At 43.7% G+C, this 11,311-nt stretch overlaps 1 pseudogene; it reads left to right on the top strand.

The window, feature by feature from the left end:
* The first annotated feature begins 9,007 nt into the window (after window positions 1-9,007).
* On the top strand, window positions 9,008-9,126 carry LOC115774960 (uncharacterized; annotated as a pseudogene).
* Window positions 9,127-11,311: the final 2,185 nt, after the last annotated feature.

Below are 11,311 nucleotides of genomic sequence, written 5' to 3' on the forward strand. Positions count from 1 at the left end.
ACGTCAGTCTGAGCTTCAGTGTGTAACTGAGGTGTACTTCACTGTGCACGTCATGCTTCCAAACAGCCTCCACGTCTCTGCTTTATCACCTCCCACAGCTCACAGCAGCAGATCTTTACCTCCGTGCAGTCACACGCTTCATCGGTCTCTCTCTGATGTTCGGGCCTCGAAAGCTGCTGTGACCCCACAGCAGTTTGCATGGATTCAAAGTATTTTCAGGTGTTTTTATGGGTAATTTGGCCTTTGTTACACATGCAACAGCAGAGAGAAGCAGTGCTGGAAGAACCTCTGTGATTTTTAAACTGAAACATTTCCATGAGGACAGATATGAGAGCTCCTCTAACTCTTTAAATCTCTGAGACAGAGAACATTAGGACTCTCATCTCTGTGGGTTTGTTCTGTTTCAGTGTGCTCTGATATCCTCTGCACACATTCACATTTACTTTATTTGGTGTTTGTTTTATTGAGTCATTTGTTTTTTTCTGTTTCAGTGTGTTTTTGTTACTTCATTTTATTATGCTTTGGCCTTTTTGCTTTCTAGTGAGTTTTTCATTTATTGAGCTACATTACTTATTTAGATATTTTGTTCTGTTCCATTTTGTTGAGCTTGTTTGCTTTTGAGCTACCTCAGTGTTATGTTATTAAGCCACTATATTTTGATTCATGTTGTACTGTTTGCCTTCTCTATTGCTGATACTGGAGTTTCCAAATTTGTGGGATAAGAAGATCAATCGAGCCGTTTAACCAGAAGGTCCCTGAATTCTGCATGTCACAAAATGACTTTTCTGCTGGAACAGTTTTATCAGTGAACACTTTACTCGTGCCAGTCTGATATTGGAGTAACCCAGTGGCCACATGGCCAAATAACAAGTTTTTTTTTTTTTTTTTTTTTTTTTTTTTTTAGCCTGTCATGTCTGGCATCTTTCACAATCGGAATGATGATCCGAATGCACTGATGTACCAAACATATTTGCTTTGACAAGAACAGCTCTATATGTTCCTATAGGCTCTTCTTGTCAATGTTTGCAATTTTATTTTTATTTATTTATCTTTTTATTTAGTTATTCATGCCAGTCTGACAGGCAACAAGGAAGGGGCAAGAACAAGAGGTGGGGGGGAGAAAGGCGGGGGGGGGAGAAAAGGAAGAAAGGAGATAGAAAAAAATAAGAAAAAAAAATAAAAAAAATAAAAGGGGTTGATATACTCACACACACACACACACCACACACATCCATACACACACCCATATGCACCTACATATACACACACACAAACCACACACACACAAGTTTATTGTTTGTAGTAATGTGTGTGTATGCGCCTTTGTCATGCAATGTATTCGATAATGAGGGCGAGAAACTGCAACCATGCCCCCGCGATCCAGAGGTAGATAGGGAAGGACCCAGGGGACCCAGGCCATCCACAGCACAGGAGCTCAGAAGACTTGGGGCCACACATCCCGATGGCAACCGCGTACACTCCCCAGAAGAGGAAGGAGGGAGGCTACAGACGGAACCCCCACAATCCAGGGGCTAGAGTCCAGAGAGCCAGAGACGACGGGCAGCCCACCCCCCCGGCAGGCCGGCACCCCCAGCACGAGCCAGGCATGCGGCCCCCGAGGCCCCAAGCGCCCCGAGAGCAGCAAGCCCGACACCCGGCAGAGCCCCCCCACGCGCCAAGAGGCCCAAGCCACCCCCAGGTCACGGCCGCCAAGGGAGCAGGCCAAAAACCATGCCGAGACATCCGGCCACAATCCCGGGACCCACGGGCACCACACCCCAGGGGCGGCAGTGACGACCAGTGGGGAGCAGCGTGGAGCGGTAGGGAGGGGTAACTCCCACCCTCCGTGTCCCACCGGTGCCAAGGCTTGGCAAGCCACCAACCCAGGCCCAGCTGTCCACACACACACACTCTCACAAGCACGCACGTACACACACGTACCAGTCATTCCCTCAGGTACACACACGCACATACACACGCACGCACATTCGCATGCACCAGTCACACACTCATGCATACGCACATGTAACATACATGGACACCTAATGTGGGAGAGCGGGTACCAGCACCAAGCCAGCGGCAACCCAGGGAAGCAGCCAACCCAGCCCCGAACAATGAGCCAGTCCCCATCCCAGGCGGGGTGCATGGAACCGGGGTGTGAGAAGGCCCGCCCGCCCCCTCCTCCCACTCAGCGTGTTGGGGGGGTGATGTGAATGTATGTACTGAGAAGAATGTGTATGGCTGTGTGAAAACTACAGTGCTTTTAAAATTGGAGGGACAGATGTAATATGAGCACTGAATAACAGCGCCCATCCACACCGTCCCCCCAAGGCCCTCAATGTCTAAAATGTAAATAAAATTGAGGTGCAGGCAGCAGTGAACAGACAAGTGGGGCCACCTCAGCAGTGCCACCCACTAACCACTGTGTGACACACCTGCCCCCCAAGGCCCTATATGTACTATGATGTGTTGTGAGCTGTATAATGCAATTAAAAAAGGAGGAGTGGGACATCACGCAGCACAGCGAGCAGAGCCGAGGTGATGGCCCTACTCACTGCAGCACGAGCCCCCCACCCCCGAGAACCTATGTGTGCATAATGTGATGTTAAACTGAGTGGGAGGAGGGGAGGGGCCAGGATAAATATGACCGGGAGGCAGAGGACTACCCCCCGGAGGAAGAGAGCCAGCTAGCTACTGGCTCACTAGGCACCCCAGTTCCCTACACCCCCCCGCAGCCCAGGGAAGGCAGGTCCAGGGCCTGAAGTGACCGCACCCCCAGGACGCCACCGTACTCCAGGCCGGCACCCACTGCCCCCACTGCAAACAGGACACAACACACCCCACATGCATACAAAGGACAACAAATATCGCACACACAACACACACGCACGTACGCACACATACACACGCACGTACACACATGCACACACACACAGACACACACCCCCACATATCACACACCCACTACACACACGCACACAGTGGTCCTGAGTCAGAACCAACCGGCCCCGTGTGGGGCAACTGCTGCTCCTCACCTGAGCGCCCCACCACCCCATGGGGGAGGGCACCCAGAATCCCGGAATGCAGCCAGACACCCCGACACAGCCAACCCACCCCACACGGCGGCGCGCCCAAGGGGGCACAGACCCCTCCAGCGCAGGGAGGGGCCCAGCCAGGAAACGGGCAACCCCGGGCACCAGGGCCCGACCCCCGCACCCCGGCCCCCACAGAGGAAGCCGGCCACCCGGACGGGGCCAGCACCGCCACCACGGGACCCCGAGCCCCACACCCACGACCATAAGAGCACCATCCAAGTCCCCACCACCAACAACCAGGGCCCGGACACAGAAACCATAAAACGGTAGCCACCGCCTCCAGGCCAGAGCCATCAGACACCCAGGCCCCCCGGCCCACCCCCAGCCACCTACCGGGTGCGCCATGAACCAGACCACAGCTCGTCACCCCCATCATGCGATGGAGCTGATCAGTGGGGACCAGAGGATTCAAATTTTGCCAGTTGATTTTTAGAGGTGGCAGACATTCTTTCCAGACTAATGTGGTCTAAAAGTAGATTCTATAGTGAGTAACGCATAAATCATTTTTTGATTTCCAATTCATGAGGATAGTTTTCTAGCGATGCATAAGGTAGTAAGAACTATGTGTGATATATTTGTTTCCATGTTTAATTCACTTAAATCACCTAGAATGCACAGTTTTGGTGATGTTGGGATATCGCAATTAAAACATGTGGATAATTCCTCACATATCCTCTGCCAGAACCTCTGAACAGGTGTACAAGACCAAACTGCATCATATAGTTTTCAGTAATGGTTGCCTGAACAGTGGGTGCATATATTTGTGTCTCTGAGGCCCATTTGGAACATCCTGTGTCCTGTATAATGTATTCTATGGAGAGTTTTGTATTGTATAAGTTGTAAATTCGGACTTTTAGTCATTTTGAAAGTGTTTAAACATATCTGTGTCCAGAAGTTTTCCTCTGGGTTAATGGAAAGATCTCGCTCCCATTTTGTGGGAGGGATATTGAATCATTAATTTTTAATAATAACTTATATATTTTTGATAGTAATTTAGGGGTATAAAGATTTAGAAATTCTGTTACCAGTACAGGGGTTTCTAATTTTAAATTATTTAAATTAAACCTTGCCTGTATGATAGACCTCAACTGCTGGTATTCAAGAAATTTGCTATTGCTAATTTCATATTTGGAAATAAGTTCTTCAAATGAAATAAAGGTCCCATCGTGAATAACATGTTCTAAGTTCTTTATTCCTTTCTCTTGCCATGTTGAGAAGTTCAGTACTGTTTTTTTCTGACATATATCTGGATTGTTCCAAATGGGTGTCAGTTCACATGGGATAAGTGAAGACTTTGTTATCTTTAAGAATTCCCACCAGGCTGTCAGAGAGGTGTTTATGTTAAGACTTTTAAAACCGCTATGATGTTTAATACTGACGCTAATGAAAGGTAAGTCAGAGATTTTCACTTTTCCACAGAGTGTTTGTTCTAAATCCAGCCATGGGCTGTCTAAAGGGCTTGATTTGATCCATCTTGAAATATACTGTAATCTATTGGCTAAGAAATAGTGATAAAAGTTTGGGAGTTCTAGACCACCACTGCATTTTAGCTTTTGTAAAGTTTTTAAACTTATTCTTGAGGTTTTATTTTTCCACAAAAATTTTGAAATGTTTGAGTCTAGAGATTTAAACCAGGCAACAGAAGGTTTATTAGGGATCAGTGAAAACAAATAATTGATTTTAGGCAAAATCATCATTTTTACTGTGGCAACTCTCCCCATGATAGATATAGGTAGAGAGTTCCAACGTGTGAGATCATCCTCTACTGTTTTTAATAGAGGAATATGATTCAACCGTACCAGGTCTGACAGCCTGGGGGAAAAATTAACACCTAAATATTTAATATTGCCAGATTGTAGTGAGGTGGTCGTGGTGTTCTGAAAATTACAATTTAGAGGTAAAACGTTTGATTTACTCCAATTGATGGAGTAGTCTGATATAGATGAGAACTTATCTATAAGTGTGATTGTTTTTAGAAGAGAAGTTTGTGAGTTCTCAAGGAAAAGTAATACATCATCAGCATAAAGGCTTATCTTGTGGTCTGTGTTTTCTGTTTGAATTCCTTTAATATCTACATTTTGTCGGATTGTTGCTGCTAGTGGTTCAATGAAAATGACAAAGAGTGAAGGAGAAAGTGGGCAGCCCTGTCTGGTGCCTCTCTGCAGACTGAAGCTTTGGGAAATAAGATCATTTGTTCTAACACGTGCATTTGGAGAGCTGTATAATGTTCTGATCCAGTTTTTGAAGGATGAACCAAATCCAAATTTGTGTAGAACTGCTAACAGAAATTTCCAATTTACCCTATCAAATGCCTTCTCTGCATCTAAAGAGACAACTGTGGTTTCTAATTTATTAATAGAACAGTAATCTATTATATTTATCAGTCTGCGTGTATTATTGGCAGAGTGCCGACCCTTGATAAAACCTGTTTGGTCTGGATGTATAATAGATGGAGTGATTTTTTCTAACCTTCTGGCAAGGACTTTGCAAATTATTTTAAGGTCTACATTAATCAGAGAGATTGGCCTGTAGCTGGATGGGAGTGTGGGGTCTTTGCCTGGTTTAAGAAGTAGACTAATGTTAGCAGAGTTCATGTTTGGAGAGACCGCATGATTGCTCTGAATCTGAGCCACCATTCTGAGAAAAGAGGGTCTTAGTACAGACCAAAATTCTTTATAAAACTCTGCTGGAAAACCATCTGGGCCTGGGGCTTTATTATTTGGGAGATGCTGTATTGCTTCGTAAAATTCAGATGATGAAAGAGGCGAATCAAGAGTCGCGGCCTGTTCATCATTTAGTTTAGGTAGATTAATGTTATTAAGATATTCTTCAATTTCAGCATCAGATGGATTAATCTGCGATGAGTATAAGGCTTCGTAGAAGTCTCTAAAAGAGTTATTTATTTGTTGTGGGTCGTGGGTAATATTACCAGTTGAGTCTTTAATAGAATAAATGGCTGTTTTTTCTTTATTTAGTTTTAACTGGTTAGCCAAAAATTTTCCAGATTTATTTCCATGTTCGAAGTTTTCTAAACGCAGCCTCTGCAACATGAATTGTGTCCTTTTATCAATTATTTCATTTAACTCCAGTTTTAGTTTCCTCATGTTGTTAATTATATGTTCTTGTGGTGAAGCGGCATAGGCAGTTTCTAAAGATTTAATTTTCTGTTCTAATTTTAACACAAGTGCTTTTTCTTTATTTTTCCTATGCGAGCAGTAAGATATTATTTTGCCCCTCATTACTGCTTTTCCTGCTTCCCAAAGAACACACGGTGATATTCCAGGTTGATCATTATTTTCTAAATATGCTGACCACTCCTTTTTGAAATAATTAATGAAATCTTGTTCTTTAAGTAATGATGTATTAAATCTCCAGTTCCTGGTTGGTGGTGTGACTCTTTTCTGTGTCAGAGACATAGACACCGGTGCATGATCACTGATAGTGATAGGGTGAATCTGAGTGTCTGTGATATCCATCATTATGGAGCTGCTAACTAAAAAGTAATCTAAGCGGGAGTGAGACTTGTGTACTGGTGAGAAGAAACTATAATCTTTCAGAGGGGGTGATGTGAACGCCAAGCATCGCAAAGACCAAAATCCTTCATGTACTGTTTAAGAATGTCTGCAGACTGCCAGTTCCTCTGACTCACTGCTGTACTGAGCCTGTCAATATCTGGATTAAGTACCAGGTTGAAGTCTCCTCCTATTATAAGTGTGGTGTCAGAGTGATCGGACAGCAAAGTGAAGAAGGTATGAAAGAAGGAGGGGTCATCAACATTTGGCCCATATATACTAGCAATGCATAAATCTATATTTTGAATAGTTAAATTGAGTATTATAAATCTACCTTCTGGGTCTGATGTAGTATTTCTAATGATGCAGTTTATCTTTTTGTTAATCAATATGGCTACACCTCTTTGTTTGGAGTTGTAGCAGGCTGAGTACATGTGAGGGAACTGTGGAGAGGAGAGTGTGTGCGCAGATGTTCTGGACACATGTGTCTCCTGTAGAAACACAACGTCAGCCTGTAAATCATTTAACCGATTAATAATTTTCACTCTCTTTTCCCTTGAACCAACTCCGCGTACATTCCATGAGACAAACTTGAGTGTGCTCATGTTTAGATTAACAGGTGAAGTGTTGTGTGTTTACTAAAGATGTGTGCGCGCGTCCTCGCATGTGTCCTCCATGACCTTGTGTGCGCATGTGTACGTGTCCTGCATGACTGTGTATCCTGTATGGCAGTGTGTGTGCTGTATGTCTGTGTGGCAAACATGTTGGGTGCAAAAAAGAAGAAGAAAAAGGAGTGTAAAGTGAGAGAGAAATGAAACAGTGCAAACACCAAAGAGCCAAGCATAAAAAAAGAAAAAAAAACAACATGATAACAAAACAAAGAGCTGTGCATTAATTGTTATATAGAGACCTGTAGACCGGCCGCGGTTTAAGTTTATCTCTTATCTAATCAATTACATGCTTTAAATTAACATGAAGTTGCTCCTAATAAAGCCATGGGGTAACCTCCCGGTCCCTGTACAGCTGACCGTTAACATAAAGCTTATCTACAGCTACCGTAGCTCTGACGCCCTCAGTGATGTATTTCTTCCTTATTGGAAATAATACTCGCCTCCGATCGAGAATCTCTTTTGGAAATTGTTCATTAACACTGTAGTGTGTTCCACGCAGCTCTCTGCCCCGACTCCTGACCTGCTCTTTTTGCTTGTAATGTTCAAATTTAGCTACAATTGGCCGAGGCCGTTTGTTATCGGGCTTCTTACCTCCGAGCCGGTGAACACGATGGAAAGTTATATTTTTTACCGCTTCACTCGGGAGTTTCAGCTGATGCTGGAGGAATTCGCGAACCGAGGCTTCGGCATCCTCCTCTGCTTGCTCTGGGATCCCGGAGAAGACGAGGTTGTCCCGCATGCTCCGAGCCTGGATGTCCAGAATGGTCTCCCTCATTTTCTTGTTTTCCCCGGTCAGCTGTGTCATCCCATCGGTGAGTTGTTTCACGGTGTCCCTCAGCGTTTGGTTCTCGACAGCAAGCGCCTTCACCTGCTCTTGGCTAAACTCCAACGACACCCTCAGCTGTTGGAATTCCTTGTGTAAAACCTCCACCAAGGCAAGTCGGGCATCTAGCCTAGTTAGCTTCTTGTCGATGGAGTCCAGGACATCAGTGAAGCTTTTCTCTGGGGATAATGTGGATGTGCTTGTTGAGCACTCGGAACGAGTGCGTTTAGGAGTTGGTGTGGCCGTGGTAGCAGGATTTTTTTGTGGTTTGCCCATCACGAAGTTGTCAAAGCACTCGTCGACGTAGCTCTCCAGGCTGTACAATGTTTCCTCGTCCAGTTTGTTATATTGAAAGAATTAATAGGCAGAGGTTAGTATTAGGAATAATTCTATTTTGGTATAAATATATTGGTTTGATTTACCTGAGTTGCACCGGTTTGTTTACTATACCGCCATATTACTTACGCACAGCTCTCGCGTGATCTCAGCAGTGACGCATCTCACCTTGTTGTTCAGTGTTTCTGAACAAATAACAAGTTTAACATGTTGTAATGCTGGTAACTGTATTCATAAAGTGGACACAAACACAAAGAGAAGACCACAGGCGACTCACAATTAGTTAAACAAAGACAAAAGATGCTGCACAAAGAAAACATCGGCACAAGACAACTGAAATAAAAAACTGATAAACCAAATGTGAGGGAGCCGACAAGAACAAGAGGAAGAGCAGAACACCTGACAGATGCTGGGTGAGGATAATAAGGCTCAGGTGAAGTCAATCAAGATAATAACAAAGGTTTGATAATGAACAAATGCAAGTAAAAACCTACAAAATTCCCAGTTCCACTCCCAGTCACTGCAGGTTCTCAGTAAATTCAGTTCATATAAATTAAAATTAACTAATTGGCTTACGGCCATACTATCCTGAGCACACTCAGTTGTGTCTGAATTTGGAAGTTAAGCAGGGTTGGGCCTTGATAGTACTTCAATGGGAAACTGCCTTAGAATACAGAGTGCTGTAAGCTCAGGGGGGCTGTGGTTCAGGAGGTCGAGCAGGTCATCAGAATTCATCACAGTACAGAAACAGCATTAGTGAAGGTTACCAATGATCTTCTTACAGCCTCTGACAGTGGACTCATCTCTGTGCTTGTCCTGTTGGACCTCAGTGCAGCTTTGATACTGTTGACCATAACATTTTATTACAGAGATTAGAGCATACTATAGGTATTAAAGGCACTGCACTGCAGTGGTTTGAATCATATTTATCTAATAGACTCCAGTTTGTTCATGTAAATGGGGAGTTCTTCACACACTAAGGTTAATTATGGAGTTCCACAGGGTTCTGTGCTAGGACCAATTTTATTTACATTATACATGCTTCCCTTAGGCAGTATTATTAGAAAGCATTGCATCAATTTTCATTGTTATGCAGATGATACTCAGCTTTACCTATCAATGAAGCCAGATGACACACATCAATTAGTTAAACTGCAGGAATGTCTTAAAGACATTAAGGCCTGGATGACCTCTAATTTCCTGCTTCTAAATTCAGATAAAACTGAAGTTCTTGTTCTCGGCCCCACAAATCTTAGAAACATGGTGTCTAACCAGATACTTACTCTGGATGGCATTACTTTGGCCTCCAGTAACACTGTGAGAAATCTTGGAGTCATTTTTGACCAGGATATGTCCTTCAATGCACATATTAAACAAATATGTAGGACTGATTTTTTGCATTTGTGCAATATTTCTAAAATTAGAAACATCCTTTCTCAGAGTGATGCTGAAAAGCTCATTCATGCATTTATTACTTCTAGGTTGGACTATTGTAATTCATTATTATCAGGCTGTCCTGAAAGCTCCCTGAAAAGCCTTCAGCTGATCCAAAATGCTGCAGCTAGAGTACTGACAGGGACTAGAAAGACAGTCTGATTGCCAAGATATTGAACCTCAGTGATGTGATTGTGTGTGTGAATGAAAGGTGATTTAGGCATAGAAAAAAGTGCTTGTATGTGTGATAAGTTGAATGAAGCTTGTAGTAAAAAAGCACTTTGAGTGCTTCGAGTAGAAAAGTGCTATTGCAGTACCAGTCCATTTACCTACTTCACCTTATACAGTAGTTTGATATTTAGATTTAAACAAAGTTCAACTGAAAATTTGAGCCTGACTTTCGCAGTCACATCAGATCAGCTGATCAAACTAAAAAAAAAAAGTGTGTGTGGGATACTGTGGGGTACTGTGGGATTATGGAGGTTATGCAGGTTTGGCATCATGTCATAGACAAATATCCTTGAACTGAATTCAGTTTTCCTGGTTACTTATCAGCTTGATTGGAACCTAAATTTGTTTTTATGGTTCTGTGAAATACTCTTTGTACACTTGTGTCCCTTTTTTCTATTGCAATAACTGCTGATGCCTTTCACTGCTTCCTTTGGTAAATCTCACTCTTAAAGTTGCTTTAGACTGCATATAGTTACTGTCGCTGCTGCAAGCTGCTTTGCAACCCTCCTCCACCCCAACTCCTCCACTTCATGCTGTTCCTGTCCTGTGAGGGGTTCCTGCTGTTTTCCCACAACAGAAAAATTCTCTTTTCCTGAACCTGTAGGCCCCAAAAAACCTGCAGATGTGAAGTAAAAAGTGCGGTATTTCCCTCTGAAGCTAAACAGTGTCAGACAGAAGTACCTCAAATTGTCCTCAAATGCAGCATCTGAGCAAATTATCACTGCTGGGACGCTTTTCCATCAGTAAATGATTTGATAATCTGTCCTCATTGCTGACACATCTGAATCTGAAGCCTTCCAGCCGTGCAGAAACAATCTCACACTCGCGGCAGCTCGTCAGGATTTCTGTGTAAATACGAGCAGAAGAAGGACGATACCGTAAATTATTCATCATGACAGTGTTTTCACAAGCAGTTCATCGCATAACAAAACCCATGCAAGACTCAAGCATATGTTAGCAGACGACTGGAGGAGCTGAACACACACATTAACACACACGACTTCCATCCATCCATCCTCAGCGTCTGCGTGTAAATTCATTCCTTTCCTTTTCGTTGGCATGTTTTTGTTGTTTCATGTCGAGCAGATTCTCGGATCCTTCTCTGTTTGTTTGGCAGTGGGATGCTTCGCTGAGCTTCACCTCGCCTACACACATCATCGCTCCTTTTTCTCTCCCTTTCTTGCAGCGTTTGGGTCATTTAGCTTTCAT

Source organism: Archocentrus centrarchus, chromosome 24 (assembly GCF_007364275.1).
Source record: "Archocentrus centrarchus isolate MPI-CPG fArcCen1 chromosome 24, fArcCen1, whole genome shotgun sequence".
Lineage (NCBI taxonomy): Eukaryota > Metazoa > Chordata > Actinopteri > Cichliformes > Cichlidae > Archocentrus > Archocentrus centrarchus.